Genomic DNA, 20,936 nt, shown 5'->3' with positions numbered 1-20,936 from the left:
TATCTTATCTAGTGGATTATACAAAATTCACCAAAAATAAATAGATAGTGCTAATTTCAATTAATGGGTCAAAATAGAAAACACATGAATATTTTGTAGTATATGAATGTAAATTTTAGGATTTTAATAAATGTATTTTAATTAAATCAAAAAGGAAATTTCATGAAACAAAGAGAGTAGTACTACTAAGATAAAAGAAATTGAAAAAGTAAAATTAATGAAGTTTTTAATAAGCAATGGATTTAGTTCCCTCTCTTAACATCTAACGTGAACTCTGCCGCATCCACCGCAAGCATCAGCGCCGCCGCCGCCCTGAAGCCTCAGAAAGTTGTTGCTCTTTTCGCTGCTCAAACCTGCCATACCACTCCATCGGCTGCTGCTGATTGCTACTTTCTTGTGCACTTGGCTTCTATTTTCTCAGGGGCTCGAGGTAAAATGCTGATAAATTAACGAAGCTATTGTAAAATTCTTTTCGTTTGGTGTTGGAACGAAGTATTGCCTTTTCTCTCATTTGTTAGCTTTTTTGGATTGATACGCAATTTCACATGTTCTCTATGCAAATATATGAAGCATGGCTAGGGTTCCCGATTTAGATTGGTATTTATAATTTTTGGTTCATGAATCAAACTTGTTATGACTGTGAATGGAATAATTAGACGAGAAATTGGTAGTTTTGTGTTATCAAAGATTTCTGAATTCAGATACCCCATCTAATTGGATGTAACTCTTGTTTGGATATCATTTGGAGCTTCAGTTTTTGCAGAATGTACATTTATTTAAGACTTTTGGATTTCCCCTGTTATTACATCACTCTAAGAGTCCAAGTGAAAAGGAAAATGTTGTGTATAAGTTTGTGCTTCATGCATTTGAGTTGTTGTTATGATCTGCACTGATGCAGAACTCATAAAGGCCATTTTCTTGCTTTTTGTCGAGTATCAGAAGATGGCAACTGGAGCTGGACTAGAGACTCTTGTTGATAGTATGTAATCTCTTATTCCATCTACACGTATTGTATTATCATCTGAATAATTTTGAATTGTTTTATTCTACTATGAACTTAGCAACTGCTTTCATAGACTTGGAAAGATTATTTTTTTCTGAAAGTATTATATCCTGGTGATTCATGATTTTAATTTTTGTACACCTCCTGCCATAACCTTTTTTTTAAAACACCATTGTGGTGAAGGGTTCGTGGGTCCCTCATCCCTTCATATCATAAAAGACCATTTACACGTTTTATGCCCAAAAGTGACATAGAGCCCACGTAGGGAGTAATTTGTTGTCCCCTCCGCACACATGTGAGTGACACCAAATTACTCACCTCAAAAATTACAGTAAGATCAGCCTATGTTCACCAAACTTCACCATCCTACTAGTGCCTTAGGAATTGGAAATTCGGCATGTTGAGTTGATCCATTCTTACCAACGCTTTGATCATCGCCGGGGCTGTGTCACGGTCAAATTCCTGCTGGCCATTCTCGGGACTCCCTAGCTTCGCTGCATATTCCGCTGCTTTGTTTCCGACGCTATAGCAATGGGAATACTTGGCAACAACCTCCTTCAATTTGTTTCGGATGAACGTCGTTTGATGTCGTAGATGTGCCGGCCCGGGTTTGTTGAGTTGAATTAAGGAGATCACTTCTTTAGAGTCCGATTCAATCCACACTTTTCTACCCCTACCTGTAACCATCTCAAGGCCGAGGGAAAGTGCTTGCAGCTCCGCATCAAGAGCCGACGCGGCTGTCACTTTCCGAATAAAGCCTCGGACAATGTTGCTGCTGGCGTCTCGCATAATTCCTCACACCCCTGCGCCTGCCCGGTTCCACACTCCCTTGATTTTGAGCTTTAACCAGCCCGTGTTCTGCGGAATCCATCTGACTGTTTTGATGAGCTTTGTTGGCCTCTCGATCCAAGTGGTTGTATCAAAATTCTCTAGATTGCTGCATCCTTCCCACTCCTTCCTTCCCAGTTTTCCTGCTTTGATCATGTTTTGCAAGTAAGTCTTGGTTCTTTGGAACACATTTTCTGCTGTCATCTTCACTCCTCGATGTATGTAGCTGTTACGTTCCGTCCAAATGAACCATAGAATGGGGCAGGGGATGACCGAGTGAAAAGTGGATCAAAAGTCTTTGTTTGCTCTATTGTATAACCATTTCACTTTGGATAAGACGTTCATATCGACGGTGACGGTATAAATGGACTCAGATTATTTTCTAGAATATGCTTGTCCTATCAGCATTTCATGAAATTGCAGTGACGGTATAAATTTACAAAGACCTCCATTCTTGTCAAACTATGTTCTTTGAAAGTTAATAGAATCTTAATCGACAACATACTCGAGATGTTAACTCTCTCTTTGTCTATGCTAGTCAAGAGCTAATAACATCCTATTAGGCACAACAGGTGTTTTCCAGTTGTTTATTTCTCTACCAGCCATGACTTTTTTATTCTCTATTTTTTTTACTGTAGAAACAATTTCAATTATCACAAATGATGGGCGGAATATTGTGGTAAGTTTCATGTTTAGGCCAAAATAGAGAAAATTAACTTGGGGTATATTTTACTGAAAATATGACCTTGCATGCAGGGAATTCTAAAAGGTTTCGATCAAGCAACCAACATAATTCTTGATGAGTCTCATGAACGTGTGTACTCCACAAAGGTCTCGTCTCTTACAAGTATTGAATGCTTGAATGTTTGCTAACTAATTAGTCTGATTACTTGTCTGCCAATTAATGATTTTGTTCAAGGAACTATGTCAATTCGTTTTAAAGACACTAACTATTTCAGTCACTTTGCTTCAGTTTTCAATCAAATTAACCTTTACAGTATTAATCTTTTGCATTAACTGAAATTATTGCCTTTGTCACTCACCATTTTTAGTTTTCATTATGTTTCTGAATTTTTGTTCTGATGTTTAGAAATCCGAAACAAGGTATCATAGAAGAAAGTATCTCTGAATAAATACTTCTTTGCTTTGTAATTGGTATGTTTTCTTGATGTTAATGAGACACAGGAGTGACATCTTGTTCAATCGATGAAGATCACATATTGTCCATTTTCCATCTTATTAGCCTCACAGATAATTATGGGCTTAAATTGTGCAAGAAGTTATTGTTGTAGTACATTTTAGTTGCCAATATTTAGATCTTCAGGTCTTCTTATTTATAGGAAGGCGTGCAACAACTACATCTTCCGGGGCGATAACTTTATGATATCCCTCATATTTTGCATCTGATTATCATATTTTCTTTTATATAATGCAAATTGTTTTTTCTACATCTATAGAAGCATTGTTGGCGAGTTGGATGAAGAGCTAGATGCAAGCTTGGACTTATCGAAACTTAGAGCTCATCCTTTGAAGCCAGTCATTCACTGATGTGTGCCATTGCGAATACATAAGCAAATGCCTTAAAGCTGTTGAGCTTTGCTCGTATGAATGATAGTTTAGCTAGAAGCAGGAGAGGCTGTTGAGCTTTGCTTGTAAGAATGATAGTTTAGCTAGAAGCAGGAGAGGTAAAATGTGGATGTTTGATCGATATTATTTGATAAATACCATTGTTCTCATTCATGTTTGCTTTGCGGTTGTATGGTGACCTTCACAATTTGGGTTTGCTGCCATGATTTAAAGGAATGAAGAAGTAAATGTCCATTTAGATGTGTATATGCTCAATGTAGTTTGAAGAAACGTACTCCCTCCCTCCCATGTGTTACTTGAGGCGTTTCTTTTCAGCATGGGATTTAAGAAAGTTGTGTTTAGTGAGTTGAATAAAGTAGAGGAAAGAGTAAAGTAAGAAAGAGAGAGTAAAGTAAAAAAAAGAATAAAGTATGTTAGATTAGATGTTTTATTTTTAGCCAAAAAAAATAAATGACTCAAGTAACTTTGGACAACCCCAAAAAGGAATATGACTCAAGTAACTTGGGACGGAGGGAGTATCACTCTAAGTGGGACATTCTAAAAAGAAAAGGAACCATTTTAAATGGGACAAATTAGTACTCCCTCCATTCCATAGTAGTGGGGGCATTTCTTTTCGGCACGGAGATTAAGAAAGTAGAGAGATGAAGAGAGAATAAAGTAAGAGAGAGTAAAGTAAGTGAGAAGAAATGTGTTAACTTTTACTAAAAAAGGAAATGACTCCACTACTATGGAATGTACCAAAATGACAAAATGACTCCACTACTATGGAACAGAGGGAGTACAATTGTCATCTACATTATAAAAGAAATACAATTAGCACTACTCCCTCTAAGATGACATATTTCGTAGTCGGTAAACTAAAAAGAAAAGTGTATCATCTTAGGTGGGATGGAGGGAGTAGGAAATAGAAATCATGAGAATAGCAAATTGAAATCTCCTAATTTGTTTCGTCTGATAAAAATTAGACTATTGGGTAAGAAATAGTAAAGTTAAATAACATATACTCCTACTACTATTACAATGTAGTCTACTTCCTCCTCGTGCGTCTTTCCCATTGTATTGGAACGAGTAATAGGAGGCATCCAAGTTATCTATAAAACACAATGACAAAGACTAGGAACTAGTCTTAGAGATTAGAGAAATAAGAAAGAGAGATTTCAGAAACTAACTCACCCCAATGTAGTATTCCCCCCTCCCCCAAGTAACTCACCAATGTCACTCGGTTGGTTTAGAATATAGTGGGGCTACTAGTATCACACACTCTCGATCCAATTCCCCCTTGATGGCGCCCAGACTATTCAATCAAGGTATACACCTTAATCAAATATAGACACCAAGTAGTAAACACCAAAGTAATAATGATTAATGAAGAGTCATTTTTGAAAACTAAGAACTCAGAGTTCACATGCAAATTAAAACATGCAGCGTTGCTCAACTTGATCTAGTCAGACAATAGATGGTTCAAGCTGGCTGACAACTACTAGTCGTTGGGTATGCAAATGGAGAGGCTTAGGACCTTCAAGACCTTAACCCACAATACTATTAAACTAGTAAATGGAGATAAGGGTTGAATCCCTCAGGGACAGATGCTAGTGGAGTTGGGATTGAGAGATTTGGGAGGTTTGGCAGCGGTCACGCTTTTTAGTGGGTTAAGATTAAACTAAGAAAAAGGGAACTGATCAACTAACTAAACTAAACTTATCAAGCTAGACTAGAGATATCATAAATAGAGAAAGGTAACTTGATCAACTAAGCTAAGAACAGAATGGTAAAAACAACTTGGGACCACTGACACACAATAAGCGCACTACCTAAAAAGCTGTAAACATCGAAAAGGTGACAGAGACTGCAATCCTAACAAACTACTACCTTCTGACCTTATTTGGAATCAAGGGTTGACTCCTATCATCTCGGTGTTCATTTGGAGGTTACTGTTTGGTAGGATGCCGGTGGAAGAGAAGTTGCAGAGGAGTGGGATTGAGTTAACGTCTAGGTGTCAGTGTTGTCGGTCTCCTCCTGTCGAGTCTCTTAGTCATGTCTTTTTTTTGAGTCGGTCGGTGGTTTTTATATGGGAGTATTTCGATGCCTGGTTTCCTTCCTCGCACACACCGATTCACATGAGCACTGATATTGCACTTAGACTAGGTCACTGGCGGAGGTCCTCTTTCCAGAGGGCTCCCGCCATGCATATTAGTTTTCTGGTTCCCTATTTGATTGCTTGGTTTCTTTGGACGGAGAGGAACGACTGCAAGCATGGCGGCCGTCCTTTTCATCACTCACATGTTATTTGGCAGGTCACTCATCACATGCACGTGCTTGTTCTGGCCGGCAAGATCACCCCAAATCATTGGAGGGGATGTTCGCCGTCGGTTGATTTCATGCCTTTCTCCCCCAAACAGCGTGTTCTGCGGTCATTCATGGTCTTATGGCATCCTCATGATGTCCCATGGGTGAAGTGAAACACTGATGGCGCCTTCTCCATGTCAACACTGGAGGCGGGGGGGGGGGGAGGATTGGTTTGTGGTTCAAATGGAGGCCTTCAGCGAGCCTCCTTATGCTCTCCGATAGTAGCATAATCGAGCTTTGAAGCAAAGCTTTTGGCTCTTATTCAGGGTTTGGAGATGTCTATGGAGTTTTCTACAAACATTTGGATTGAGCTAGACTCAGCGGCTCTGGTTACCTTATTGTCTTCTTGACAACTTGGCTCTGTGGATTTAGACATCATATGGCTTTGATCCGGAGTATGATCGCTTAGCGGCATGTTCGATTCTCACATATCTATAGAGAAGTGTCACGACTGCCCTTACTAAGGATAGTAAAGATGGGGAACTCGCGACTAGGGGAGGAACTAAGAAGCGGGGAAGAAATGGGGGAAGCAATAAAGGACAACATTTAATATAAACACTCAATTAACTTCCAAAAGAAATATTTTAGTCTATCGAATAGTTAAGCAGCGGATTAATGTCTCAAGGTAATTAATGCCATAACATAGTATGGGGAAAACGAAAGACTTTTAGAAAGAAAGCAATTTCAAACAAGACAGTGGAAATCAAGTATCTAGAGAGAGTCATAGGATGACACCCATGTATGAAGACACGACGCATCCGGGATATCATAAGGCTCGACTCAACATCCGCCGCAATATCACTGCTCAACCTGCACATTTTAAAAAGAAATGCAGGGCTGAGTACTTAATATACTCAGTGGGCTCATGCTAAAAATATTTTATAAAGGTTATGTCATCCATACCATAATGAACTCGAGTTTTACATTTAGAAAAGAAATATCACCGAGTATCACAAAAAGAGTTTCGTAGTCTGGCCAGATAAAACAATCTCCCCACTTTCTCAACAATCAATCATTCACATCCTCATACCATAGTGCGACGAAAGTGTGGCCACACTATTCGCCCACAAGACCGGCCGACTAGCAAGGACGGCTCACGATCCCACCAGTGTACACAACCTGATAGGGTTTGCGGCTCTACTCAGACCCGAATTCGTTTAACACAGCCCTATAGCCTAACGGAGCAAGCTCAAACGAACTAGGCATCAGACAACAATCTCAATATCAAAACAATCATGACATGACATAACACGTTAAACCACCCTTATCACACCATATTATACTTTTGAAAGCGTAAAAGAGTTTAGTAAAAGAAAGCCCACCTCGCTTGCTTATACAACACAATTCACAACTTTAATGCAACCCTTGCTCTTTATACCCACGTACGCACAACAACCCTTGTCAACACCATAACACAATCAGTTTTTCCATCAACACATTTATCATGCATGCCCTATCGTTCCTTTCATCGTTTTCTTATTTTGCCCATCCCAAACGTTCACCAACATAAACGAAACGAACACTCTAGCATACATCAACGTGCAACACATAACCACTTCATAGGATACGTTCCTTATTCACACATGTATCATGTAATGCATTCAAAACTTGTCAACAAAGCTTATTTCAACAAAACCAGAATCTGGCAGAACAGCGCAGTATTTTTGTAAAAATCATTAAAATTCCATCCGATCTCATATGAAGCTAAAATTTCGTCACCACACATTAGACACATAAAGGTTTGTCCAGTTAAAATTTACACCAAAATCATATCTTTTGATCGGTCAAAACAAAAACGAAACTCACTGGACGAAACATAATTTCTTGCAGGACTGCGCAGTTAAATTGAATTCGTTATAAATTCGTCCGTCATCAATTGAAGCTGAAATTTTGACACAACACAGAAGACATCTAAAACTTCATCCAGTTAAAAATACATGTCGAAATAAGATCGTTTGATTGGTCAAAAACTCGTTAGAACCTACTGTCTGAACACAACAGTTTTCATGCTCAACATTCACAAACCCTAGTTTGTCTATCATACATTCACACATACATATTCATGCTTCCAACACATAGTCATGCTTCAAAAACGAGATTACATCCATGCTTTCCTATTCGCACATAACATTCACAACGATTCATCCACACACTCACACACACGTACATACACACACACACACACACAACCATTCATGTGGAACCATCATTCCCAACCAATAAATTCTTAGATTTATGATTCTCCACTCACTATATGCATTAGGGGTTCAAGAATCATGGATTCAATGATAAGAAGGGGAAATGTGGATAAAAAATTATACCTTTCTCTTGAAAACAATCGGTAGAAAAGACAATTGGTGCGATTCCTCAACGGATCTTGAGTTTCCAACTCCAAATCGAAGCAACAATGAAGGATTAATTTGGAGCACTTGAGAGAGAGGGGAGGGGAGGAGAAAAACGTGTGGGAGAGGAGAGGAAGAGAGGGAGGCATGTGGAGTGAAGATTAGGGTTGGGGTTTTCTTAATTTATATTCAATAATTATTCCCACACTTAATTACACAATTAAAATTATGGAAGAATAAAATAGAGGTCAATGAATAAGCTCCACAATTAAAAGAAATAGGCATGTAGTGTGGGGGGATTTTTTTTGAAAATTATGGTATTACTTGGAGATAAATATACTCACAAAAATGGGTAAAAAGATATTGAGCATCCCATAAATAAGGTAACAAAATAATTCAAGAATTCTCCAAGTAGGAGGGGGGGGGGTGTAAAATAGTGAGTAGTCAAAGGAAATATTTAAATCCCCAAATTAAATAGGAATATGATTTAAATTTGGTAATTTCTTGTGGAAAAGGCTCCCATAAAATAGGTAACAATTAAATTAATCCCACAAGGTAATTGAAAGGCATAAGGGGCGAAAATTTATGAGGTCTTAAAGAATGAAAGAGTCAAATCCTAATTAAAATAGGATATGGAGAGATTTAATTGGATTTTTAATTCAAGGAAGGAAATAAGTAAGGTACTGAAGTTCCAACTGTTGTTGTTGGGCCTGCCTCTCGACTCTAATGTCGAATGACTAGACTCAGGAGTAAGCAAGTGTGCACATTTGAGAATTAATGCAAGGCTCGGTCCAGACACAACGCTCCTTAAATCCACTGGATCACTGGGTCCAGGAACTCAACAGAACTACAGTGTTTTTGTCGTTGGACACACTCGACTCCCCTTCAAAAATAAATCCCTCAACCCGAATACTATGAATTAGTATAGGGAAGTGGGGTCGATCCCACAGAGATGGATTCGCAGGGTAGTGCTAAGAGACTATGGAAACAAACGGCTGCTGCCACGCAAAGGGGTTGAGATTTTAACTACCACTAGATCTAGGCAAGAAATGTAAACGCTAGACCTAGGACACAGAAAACTTACTGGAATCAGACATCAAATCCGAAAGACACAATCACTTCCTTGACTGAGTAAATAACTAACTGATTGAGACTAGGCAGAAAGAATAAAACAGCGGGGAACATGATTCCAAATATAGCAAGTACGGTAAAAAGCTGCAGATAACAGATCAGCTCCAGCTAGCTTCGCATGCAAAGTTCCTAACAGATTCAGAAACGCAAATGCAGAAAACAGAGCATACTCCCAGATTCGATCAGAATATAGAAATTGAGATGCCGGAAACTTGCTACGAATCGGAAATAAACCAGATCTACGTAAACTAGGCGGAATGAAATGAAAACACGTAAGCTAGGCATGAAATTTAAACACTCCTGCTCAGAATCACGTCGGACGCTTAATCCACTCCGGATCCTAGCAATCCAAACTCAACAATCAACTAAATCAACTCCATAACTCCGATTCTAACAGATCTGCTCCGATCACCGCCAAATTCAATCAATCAAGAATAATCTGCAAACAAATCACAAACTCCAGCAAAACCCAACCTCCGATTCATCCAAAAACAGAACCATTCTTCAGATCCAAACGAAAAATATCAGCAACTAATCAGAAACCAATTGCAAAAAAAAAATAAACAACTCCGACAATCCAACTCGACATTAAGCGAACTCAACCAGCAAACCAGAAATGAACACAATAGACATAAGCGAAAGTAAAAATCCGGAATAAAACAGGAAATATTGGTTAACAAAAGAAAACCGAGCTTCGAACAGCGAAGCTCGGCGGAATCAGTGTAAATAGCAACGGAAATGTAAATTGTTTCTTCGCCCTTGAACTAGGACGGTGTTATAACCCTCGAACCACTCTTGGAAAGCTAAAACGTGAACCCCAGCCAAGTGCTAACTGGAATCTCTCGCGAATTTGGAGTCAAGTGTGTGGAAAGGTGAATCGAGCAAGGGGCAGTTAGTGAGGCCTCCCCTGAGAAGGTCCCTCCAGCCTGCATGCTTCTCCCTTTTATAGATGCGGACATAGCCTTCTAGAGTTTTCGTAGAAATCCCTATTCTACCCTTCAACTCCGAGGCTTCCTCCGTCTAGCAATTTTCTTCCAATTGTTCACCCTTTCGCCAGTTTCCTAGGACCATGCAAGCGTCCTCTTCTTTTCCTGGATCTGGCGAAAAACTTCACATACCTGACTTAATTCAATGCGTTAGACCCAGTAATTTCATGAAATGAACCCCTAGACCGATGCATGAAATTAGCCTTATCAAACTGCTCACACTTAAACCATGCTTGTCCTCAAGTATGAAAGACAAGAAAATAGGAATAAGGCGAATTTCCATGCATGGTTACCAAGTAAAACTTTAAAAAAATGAAAACAAAACAAACTCCTAGACCTAAGCAACTACGAACTTAGAAAAGAAAATAACACAAAGAACAGAAACACAACAAAACAAACAAGCATGAAGTAGTTTCGAATTTTTAAGCTACTATCCCCACAAGTTTAAGTTCAATCTGATCGATTACAGTCTTCAAATCTTCCCCCTTCCTTCGTCTGCCTAAACGGTCTGTCAGTTAGTCAAGATAGCCTATTGATTTCCCATCTGTTAGGTTCGCTCGATCACTCATTCCTCACCAGGGATGTTAGGATAAAAAACGCTCCAAAGTTAGAGTTATACCAGTGATGCGTCGGGTTATGAGAGTTTTCTCCCTATTCTTCCTCCTTTCCTATGAATTTCCCTGGGCCAGGCTACGATTTTTTTTTTCATTTTTCTGTATTACGACCCCTTTCCCCTGGACTTCGTCCAGCTTATTCCTCCTATTTTTTTTCCCTGGACTTCGTCCAGCTTATACCTCCGGTTTCTGGACTTCGTCCAGATTATTCCTCCTTAACCCATTTTTTTTCTCCTTCATACTCTACTCCCTAAGCATCAAGTGATAGCCCATTGTTTCATGTTAGCTCTAAAAGTGTTTAGGCTTATAACTCTCTTTATAGTAGGGCTGTACAGCTAGGTTATCTAAGGCGTTTTCCATCGTCCTAACTTCATTCAGATCGCATTCGGCTTATTAAGGAAGAAAGTGTCAAAGTTGATCTGCTTTCTCTCTTCAATCACTCTTACTAAGGGGATCTTGCCTTATTATCTAGCTAGCTCATGCGAAGCACACATCCTAAGACACAAAAACGATACTTACTCCCCCCCTCCCGCTTCACTCAAGCTTGTCCCCAAGCCATCGTAGTGAAGGGGGGAAAAGGGAAGTACTAACAGCAGACTGATAAAGCAAACAACAACAAACACAAATACAGAGCAAAACTTCTCACACTTAGACCGAGCATCGGGCTAAGTGGGAGAAGGCGCAACAAACAAACTAAGGCATGCAAAAAAAACATAACACCCCCTTCTCACACTTAGACCAAAAGTTGGGCTAAGTGTAAGAAAGGCAACACATATGTACAATTACAGAGCATGCTGGCATATAAGAACACAAACAAAACGGAAAAGAAAATAAAAAAAAAAAATAAGGGTTACTTGGCTCCGTGGGGGGTTCAATTCGGGGTCTGGCCCCCGCGAGGGCCAGACTTTGGTGGCGCTGTCTGGTGGGTCACCTTAGCTTTCTTTCTGGCTAGCAACTCCGGCTTCTCTTGTCGTTCTTCTATCGGGCGGGGTACGGTTGTCTTCAATATCACGGGCCGAGAGGGAGATGGAGTAGTCTGGGGCCTCGGGGCATGCGGTGGCTTCTGTGCAGTCAGACTTCCTTGACCTGGCGTTGTAGAATCGCCGCTAGGCTTCGGAAGTTCCTTCGGTGTCTCTGGGAACCTTGCTCTAAGCCACTTTGTCATTGCCATCATCAACTCAACACCTTCCGTCATCTTTTCAGTACATCTGGTCGATGTCGCCACAAGATCAGACATGCGCCCCTTGAGGGTCACCATTTCCTCCCTAACCTTCCGAACTTCTACTCTTATTTCATCCATCTCCGTTCGTACTCCGGCGACTTCCTTCCTCACTTTCTCAGCCTCACTACTATCCTTCCCTTTACCCCGCAGGGACACAATTTCATTCCGAACCATCTTCATTTCTGACCTCATCCAACCAACCTCCTTTCGCACTTCCTCTACTTCTATCCTGGCTCCTGCTTCCAAACCAGTAGTATTCTTCACTTCCACCACATCGGATTCCTGTTTCACCTGAGTCTCTGACTGCCCAACCTCGTAAAAGCATACTTCCCTTCCGCGTGCGATCAGCAACCCTTTATTGAAAAAATAATCCATGTTAAAAACCTCAGGGGGCGAACACGTCTTTACCTCTCGGCATGCCTTATGGATCTTCATGATCACATTCCTCTGTAGATAAGCTCCGAGCAAGTGGCACGTGTATAGGTACCGGGAAGGATTTGCAGTCACTTGATGGCAGGCTTGGGCTATCCAGTAGCCCAAGTGAACTCTTACCCCCGTAGCCATGCACCATGTGAAGTACAGATCGGCGGTAGTCAGAGCGTTGTTGGCTGTGCCCATTAAATTGTAACTAATAAAAGTCTGGGCAAACCTCAGGACCCTATTTTCGATGTGGTGTGCCTTCGAAAAGCTTGTTTTAAACTGACCCACCCTCGGGTGAGTTAAGAACTCCCATGCGCTTTGCGCTTTGAATCCCAGCGTCATTTTCGGGGGACCAATCATCCTCTCGCTCCACAGGCCTTCATCGTCCTCCGTTCGCGTCTGCAAACCCATCCGCAAGGTCCATTCCCGGATGCTCATCGTATGTTCCTCACTGAAAAGTCTGAAATTAATGGAGTCGGCATCCAAATCGGTAGTGGACTTAAATCGGAAGGTGGAAAAGAATTCTCGGGCCAGGTCAATCGGAACCTCGGTAGTACTGTGCTTGAGCAACCAATCGAAGCCTATTGCGTCGATATAAGTCCGGAATTCATCGTTGCAAGCAATCGTTTTGAGCTCGGATGAGCTATACATCTTTCCGGACTTAGCGACCTTCCCCTCAGTACTCTTCTCCTTATAAATGGCCGTGCGCTTTGGGTCGTCAAACGTCCTCATTTCATCTAGCAAGCTGTTTGTTATCCACACTTCGGTTGGCTCAAAGTTGAATTCCTCTTCTTGTTCCTCTTCCGAGTTGCTGGACTCAGAAGGGCTCTCGGTTTCTGCGGCATATGGCACCTTAGCTGCTGGCGGAAGCGTGGATTCAGTAGAGTTCCCTCTCGCCTTCTTGGTCGAGGAAGGAGCAATTTGTTTCCCCTTCCTTTTCTTCTCAGCCGCTTGGCGACGTTTCTCCTCATCACTTTCCCCCCTGCCAGGTCTGGGAGAGTTCACCTGTTCAGAAGCTGCGGTCTCTGGACCCAGCAATTCTTCCTCCGTCGGCTCCACAGTTTCATCAATCTCATCAATGAGGCTCCGGCGAGCCCGCCTCCTAGCATCTCTGGGGTTGACCGGCGAGTCGGTCTCCTCTGGGATCTCGGTCAGATCCACAATCAACTTCACCCCGGCGTCAGCGGGTTCCTGGCTAATTTCAGAATCGAGGGCTTCTCCCTCCTTGGACAACAATGGGGTTGCCCCCGAGATGTAAACAGGGGTCTCTACCCCCTCAAATCCTTCTCCGACGTGGGCCTCAGTACCCACCGGTTTCTCAGGGGTATCCCCCTCCACATTTTGTTCAGAATTTAGGGCCTCGTCGCCCCCACCGTCACCAACTATAGGGGCTCCCCCCACAGATTCTTCCAAAACAGGGGTTTCCCCCTTAGTTGCAGAGTCTAATCACGATTCCCTGCGGTGGTTGGTTCCGGGCTAGGGGTCGTGGATTCTTGAATGTCCTCCGGTTGTGTGGTGGTCTCCGGAGCAACTGTCTCCTCTGGTACGGCAGTGGGTTCCGGAATGTCGATGGCTTCTTGAACGATTTCGGGTTCGGCGATGGGTTCTGAGACGGTCTCCGGTTGTGGTACACTAGAAGACGGAGCAGCTTGTACGGATTTTCCCATTACGGCTGCAAACATGGCGAATGCCTCCATCGCCTTCTCCGCACCCCCAAATTTCTGGAATAGCTCGGCCATAAACGCCGCCGCCCCAGAGTCGGCGGACCCTGAGGTGCTTCCGGTTCCTTGTTTGTTTTCCATGGATGTTGTTTTGGGGAATTTTTGTAAAGAATTTGGGGCGGAATTAGCAAATTAGGGTTAGAGAGAGTAAAAGGGGAGAAGAAATTGGGGATTTTTGTGTTTGTGAATATTGGAGAGAGAATAGGTAACGAAAAATAAAAAGGCAAAACGATTATAGTGTAGGCATGAGAGAGGACGTTTTGGCAGGTGGTTGCAGGTGATGACGCTTGCGACCGTACGCCTCCCCATAAAGTGCCTTTTGAAATCTGAACCGGTGCCAACTCCCTCCAAAATTTTTACTCCACAACTCCTTACCCTTGTGAATTCCTTCTGCAAAATCACACTTAGAGAAAAACATTAAACTAAAAATTGAAACGCCAGACTCCCCGGGTCTAGGGTATGACAGTATCAAAAACATTCCTTAAGGAGTCTGGTATTTCGAAAATATTTTTGGAAGATTATTTTTTTTCTGATTTGTTTGGGTTTTTCTTGATTTAAAGAAAGCGATTGAATATTTACAATTTATGTTCAAGTGTTCCCAAGATTCCCTAGGTCAGGTCATGCTAAAACTTCTTGGATGCTGGACCTAGGAAATTTCTAAGAACACTCACTTCCCAGATCTATTAGGCGATATCATGGAGTGCGCGTAGTGGCATTTCGTCCACTACACACATCTCCGAGCTATCCCTAAATACCTTTACCCTATGACCGTTAACAAGAAAAGGAGTAGAGTTTGAAGAACTTCCCTGGATTTCTACAGCTCCATTTGCACGCAGACTCACGACAGTGTATGGCCCAATCCATTTGGACTTTAATTTACCAGGCATTAGCTTGAGCCAGGATTGGAATAGAAGAACCTTTTGCCCGACTCGCAATTCCTTGACCCGGAGGTTCTTGTCATGCCAGAGTCTCGTTTTCTCTTTGTACCACATCGCCGATTCATATGACTCCAGCCTTAGCTCCTCCAACTCCTGCAGCTGCAATTTCCTCTCTTCCTCGCAGGATTCGGGTCTCATGTTTATCTCCTTGACCGCCCAATATGCTCGGTGTTCTACTCCCACGGGCAAGTGACACATTTTGCCGAACACAAGCCTATATGGTGACATCCCAATAGGCGTCTTGTATGCCGTCCGGTAAGCCCATAGTGCGTCTCCAAGCCTCTTACTCCAGTCTTTCCTGGACGGATTAACCGTCTTTTCCAGTATCGCCTTTATTTCTCTGTTGGATATTTCCGCCTGGCCCTTGGATTGAGGATGATAAGGTGTAGACAGTCTGTGGTGGACACCATATTTTCTCATCAGAGCTTCAATAGTCCGGTTGCGGAAGTGCGTCCCATTGTCAGATATTATAGCTCTGGGCACTCCGTACCTGTTGAAAATGTTAGCTCCAAGAAACTTTGCTACCTCCTTAGCTTCACACGAGGTGGTTGCTTTTGCCTCTATCCACTTTGACACATAATCCACTGCCACAAGTATGTAAGTGTTTCCGTATGAAGATGGAAATGGACCCATGAAGTCCATCCCCCAAACATCGAAGATCTCACACACAATCACTAGAACTTGCGGCATCTCATCCCTCCTGGATATTCCCCCGGTCTGTTGACACCTCTCACAATTCTGACAAAACTCGAACGCATCCCTATGCAATGTAGGCCAGTAAAAACCACTGTCTAACGCCTTCCTTGCGGTCTTCCTAGGTCCAAAGTGACCTCCACAAGCTAGGGCATGGCAATGATTCAGCACATCCCTCTGTTCCCACTCCGGGATACACCTCCGGATCACTTGGTCGGCTCCCATTCGCCACAAGTACGGGTCATCCCAGAAATAGTACTTGGCTTCGCTCTTCAATTTCATCTTCTGGGCCCGGGAGATTACTTGCGAACTGGGCACTTCTCCAGTGACTAAGTAATTCGCCAGGTCTGCGAACCATGGCTCAGCGTTTTGATGGCATTTCCCTTTTTCGACATCCCCTGGACCTGTTAACTCCATAACCTCCTCCCAGCTGATAGGTCGAGGAATTTTTTTCACGTAGTACAAATGTTCCTCAGGGAATGCGTCCGGTATTGCTTCCTCGGTCTCCCCTTGAAATATCATGCTCAGATGATCGGCTACTTTATTTTCAGTTCCCTTTTTATCTCTAACTTCCCAATCGAATTCTTGCAAAAGCAACACCCAACGGATTAATCTCGGCTTGGATTCTTTCTTAGCCAGTAAGTACTTTATTGCAGCGTGATCAGTGAAGACTATCACCCTCGACCCAAGCAAATATGGTCAGAATTTTTCAAAAGTGTACACGACTGCCAACATTTCCTTCTCCGTGGTGTCATAGTTTTTTTGGGCCTGGTTGAGCGTTTTTGATGCATAGAAAATTACGTAACTTTTTCCGTCAACTCTTTGACCTAGCACCGCCCCTACTGCATAGTCACTCGCGTCGCACATTATTTCAAATGGCAAACTCCAATCGGGTGCTCGGATAATGGGAGCCGATACTAGTCTATCTTTCAGTAGTTGAAAAGCCTTTATGCACTCCTCATTGAAAACAAACTCAACATCATTGTGCAGCAAATGAGTGAGTGGCTGAGCAATCTTCGCAAAATCCTTTATGAATCTTCTATAAAATCCTGCGTGCCCTAGGAATCCTCTTACCTCCTTCTGGTTCGTCGGGTAAGGCAGTTTTGATATCACCTCAATCTTTGCCTGGTCTACCTACCTGTATACCTTTTTCCGAGACTACGTGCCCTAGGACAATTCCCCCAGGGACCATAAAGTGGCATTTCTCGAAGTTCAAAACCAAATGTTTTTCCTGGCACCTTCTCAATACTCTATCCAAACTAGCCAAACATGAGTCAAATGAATTCCCGTACACAGTGAAGTCGTCCATAAAAATCTCGATGCAGTCCTCCAAAAGATCCGAGAAGATACTCATCATACACCGCTGAAAAGTGCCTGGCGCATTGCACAGGCCAAACGGCATCCTCCTGTAAGCATACGTGCCGAAAGGACACGTGAAAGTTGTCTTCTCCTGGTCCTCGGGATCCACATAGATTTGAAAATACCCACTATACCCGTCTAGGAAATAGAAATATTGCTTGCCCGCCAGCCTTTCCAGCATCTGGTCAATGAAAGGTAGAGGGAAATGGTCTTTCTTGGTTGCTTCATTTAACTTCCTATAATCGATGCACATCCTCCACCCAGTGGCTAGTCTGGTGGGCACCAATTCATTCTTGTCGTTCTTGACCACCTGTATTCCTGACTTCTTGGGTACCATATGGACTGGACTCACCCATTCACTGTCTGGTATGGAATAAATGATTCCTAGGGAGAGTAGTTTCAATACTTCCTTCAGCACTTCCTCCCTCATGTTAGGACTCAATTTGCGTTGAGGATGTCTGCAGGCTTTTGCTCCTTCCTCCAAACGGATGTGATGCATGCACAAATCTGGACTAATTCCTACCAGGTCAGAGAGTGTCCACCCAATAGACTTCTTGTTTCTTCAGATTACCTTCAGCAGTTCCTCTTCTTGTCCTTCGGTCAAGCTGCTGTTGATAATAACAGGGAAAGTTTCGTTCTCCTCTATATAAGCATACTTTAGGCCTGGTGGAAGTGTTTTCAGCTCTTTCTTGGGAACATCTTTTTCCTGGGGCAAGGGATTTTTCTCTGTTTCTTCCGTAGTCATTCTCTTCCTCGACCCAGCAGAACCTTCCACACTCGCCACATACGGTGTCTTTCTTGACCTAACTAGTTCCGGATTTGCACAGAATTCCAGAATTGCTTCAGCTAACTCCTCATCAGATAACTCACTTGTGTTCATTGCTTGACACCAACTGGCTACCTCTCTATCAATGGCATGACTCATCTCGGAGTTCTCAATCTGTTCCTGCATTAATTCCGTCTCAAGGTATTCCTGGACCAAAGGGTTAATAACATCTATAGCCTGCAGGTTTTCAACGTCAAGAGGTTTCTTCATTGCCTCATCTATACTGAATGTATATTTCTCCCCATTATAATCAAGGCAAATTGTTCCATCAAAAACATCAATGATAGTTTTAGCGGTACGTAGGAAAGGTCTCCCTAAAAGTACTCCGCCTGACTCAGCAGACTCATTATCACTCATCTTAATCACATGGAAATCAGCAGGGTACAAGAAGTCATGTACCCTGACTATCACATTCTCAAGCACCCCTTCAGGACAGATGCATGACCTATCCGCCAATTGAATCACAACTTTCGTATCTACCATGCCTACCCCAACTAACTTCTTGTATATGGAAAGTGGTAACACGTTTATCGACGCACCTAAATCACACATAGCATGCTCGATTTTCACGTCACCAATAGAGATGGGTAAGGTGAACATACCTGGGTCATTGCATTTTGAAGGCATCTTCCTCTTCTGAATTACTGCGGAGACATTCTCGCCTATCAGAATTTTCCCACTGGGCCTAGCCTTCCCAGCTATAAATTCCTTGATGAACTTGCTAAAGACTGGCATCTTCAGGGCCTGTAAAAATGGCAGATTGATTTCCAACTTCCCAAAAATGTCCATGAAGTCTACCGGTTCTTCCTTCTGTTTCTTGGCTTCCCCCCGACTTGGAAAAGGTTTCAGTCGCTTCCCTGCTCCGGTAGAACTTTCAGCTGATAACTCTCCAGTTTCTTTTCCCACTGCCTCATCTTCCAACTCCGGCTCTGGGTCGAGGAAGAATGGTTCGGTCGGTCTAGGCAATTGTTTCTCCAAATCTTTCTCCTCAAGATCATCCTTGACCAAGGGACTTCCTCCCTCCAAGTGTCTGGGTCTGGGAGTTGTATCCTCTTTCTTCTTGCCTTCCTTAGGATCTGTCCCCTCCTTTGTTCTCACCACCGGTCCCTCATATCGTTTCCCGGACCTCAAGGTAATCTGACTTATATTAGCTCTATCAGGTGGCCTTACTGAGGCCGGAATTTTTCCTTCGTTTCCCCGCATGTCACTCAAAGAAGTGGCTATTTGGGACAGTTACTTAGCCAATATATCCATGGCTGCTTTTTGTTCTTGCTGAGCGTCTTGAAGCTTGTGCACTACGTCATTGTTCGATTGCAGGTTGTTTTGCATATGTTGCTGAGAACTGACGAGGTCGTGCACCATATCATCGATACTTTTTGGTGGTTTCAGGGGCTGACTGGGCCCTGGCCCTATACTCAGAGTTGGTCCACTCACTTGATTCTGACGAGCGTTTCCTTGACCGCCTGAAGAGTTATTGTATTGATTTCCTTGGCCCTGGTAATTGTTCTGAAAATTCCTTTGGTGTGGTGGTACATAAGAGTTCCCCTGATTGCTCTGATTTCTGTTTCCCCAGTTTGGGTGGTCTCCTTGGTTACGATTGATCCAGTTGCCCTGCCCTTCTTGATTCCTTCCTGACCAGTTACCTTGTCTATCGGGCTGAGGTGCAAACTGCTGACTTTGTTGTGGTGCCAGCTGATTCTGTTCATTGTCAGTCCATCTGAAATTTGGATGGTTTCTCCAAGGTGCATCTTTCTGTCTCCCTGGATTCCAGCTCCCATCGGGATTCCAACTTCCCATTGCATTGACCTGGGCCTCATAATCTCCTTCCTGGGTCCCGTAATATTGTTGCATTTGATTATCTCCTGGACCAGGAGATTTCTCCTTCCCTTGTGAAGCCAGTGGAATCGTCTTTTCAATCGCGTTCAAAAGAGCCTTTTCGAGCCTATCAATCCTTGCTTCGACTTTGTCATCTTCTTGTTCTCTCACAGCATGCACCGATCCTCTTTTCACTGCATTCCTAGGGTTATCGTACGCCTTCTTAGCGTCAATCAACTTCCCTAGGATCTCTCTTGCCTCACTTCCCCTTTTTCTTGTGAAATTTCCCCCACTCGAGGAGTTTATTAAGTCCTTTGACTCGGGAGTTGCTCCTTCATAAAACAGAGAGTAGGTCTCTGCCTCTATCATTCGGTGATTCGGGCATGCATCCAACAACCCCTTAAATCTTGACCAATACTGACTCAACGATTCATCGTAATCTTGCTTACACTCTAGTATTTCTTTCTTAAGTGCATTCGTCTTGTTGGATGGGAAGAAATAATCTAAGAATTCTAACTTGAAGTCTCTCCACGTGCGGATAGAATCCGGAGGCAACCTCAATAGCCACGTATTAGCTTCCCCCTTCAAGGTAAACGGAATCGCTCGTAGGCGATAATCTTCCTCTGTTGCATCATTCGGCCTCTTCTGAATACCACATAACTTACTGAATTCATTTAAGAACTCATACGGACACTCATTTCTACGCCCAGAGAACGTCGGCAAGATGCCGAGTACGTTTGTCTTGATCTCGATAGTCCTCTGGCGTGGATTCATCACTATAGCTTGAGCTGGTTCTCCATCTAAATGGGCAGTGAGAGAGCCGATTTCTGGATCTGGGTCTACCACCTGCGCCATGACTACTTCCTCTTCTTCCCCTGTTTCTGACTCTGTTTCTGATTCGGGTGGTGATTCTGGATCTTCGCGTCCTGATGACGTCCAAGATTCGTCGCTAGTAAATTCACTCAGAAACGGGCCTCCCGTGGTGAACCCTGATCTGGTGGTCACAGTAGAGACTGTATCTTTAACTCGCCAATCAAACTGGCCGTGTTTCCACCCAGATGAGTTGCTCCAGTAGGTAGACCTTGAGCCTCTGCTCATAAACTGC

At 42.9% G+C, this 20,936-nt stretch overlaps 1 long non-coding RNA gene across 2 annotated transcripts; it reads left to right on the top strand.

Moving 5' to 3' along the window:
- Positions 1 to 222: 222 nt before the first annotated feature.
- On the top strand, positions 223 to 3,656 carry LOC121745420. Of its 2 annotated transcripts, none has more exons than XR_006038823.1 (5): positions 223 to 430; positions 940 to 979; positions 2,470 to 2,510; positions 2,588 to 2,662; positions 3,289 to 3,656. It is a non-coding gene; the product is annotated as an uncharacterized LOC121745420 (long non-coding RNA). The 2 variants fall into 2 exon arrangements; XR_006038821.1 differs by having other exon boundaries at positions 899 to 979.
- The last annotated feature ends 17,280 nt before the right edge of the window (positions 3,657 to 20,936 follow it).

This window comes from Salvia splendens, chromosome 1 (genome assembly GCF_004379255.2).
Source record: "Salvia splendens isolate huo1 chromosome 1, SspV2, whole genome shotgun sequence".
In the NCBI taxonomy this organism is placed as follows: domain Eukaryota; kingdom Viridiplantae; phylum Streptophyta; class Magnoliopsida; order Lamiales; family Lamiaceae; genus Salvia; species Salvia splendens.
This window is presented reverse-complemented; position numbering and strand designations above follow the sequence as displayed.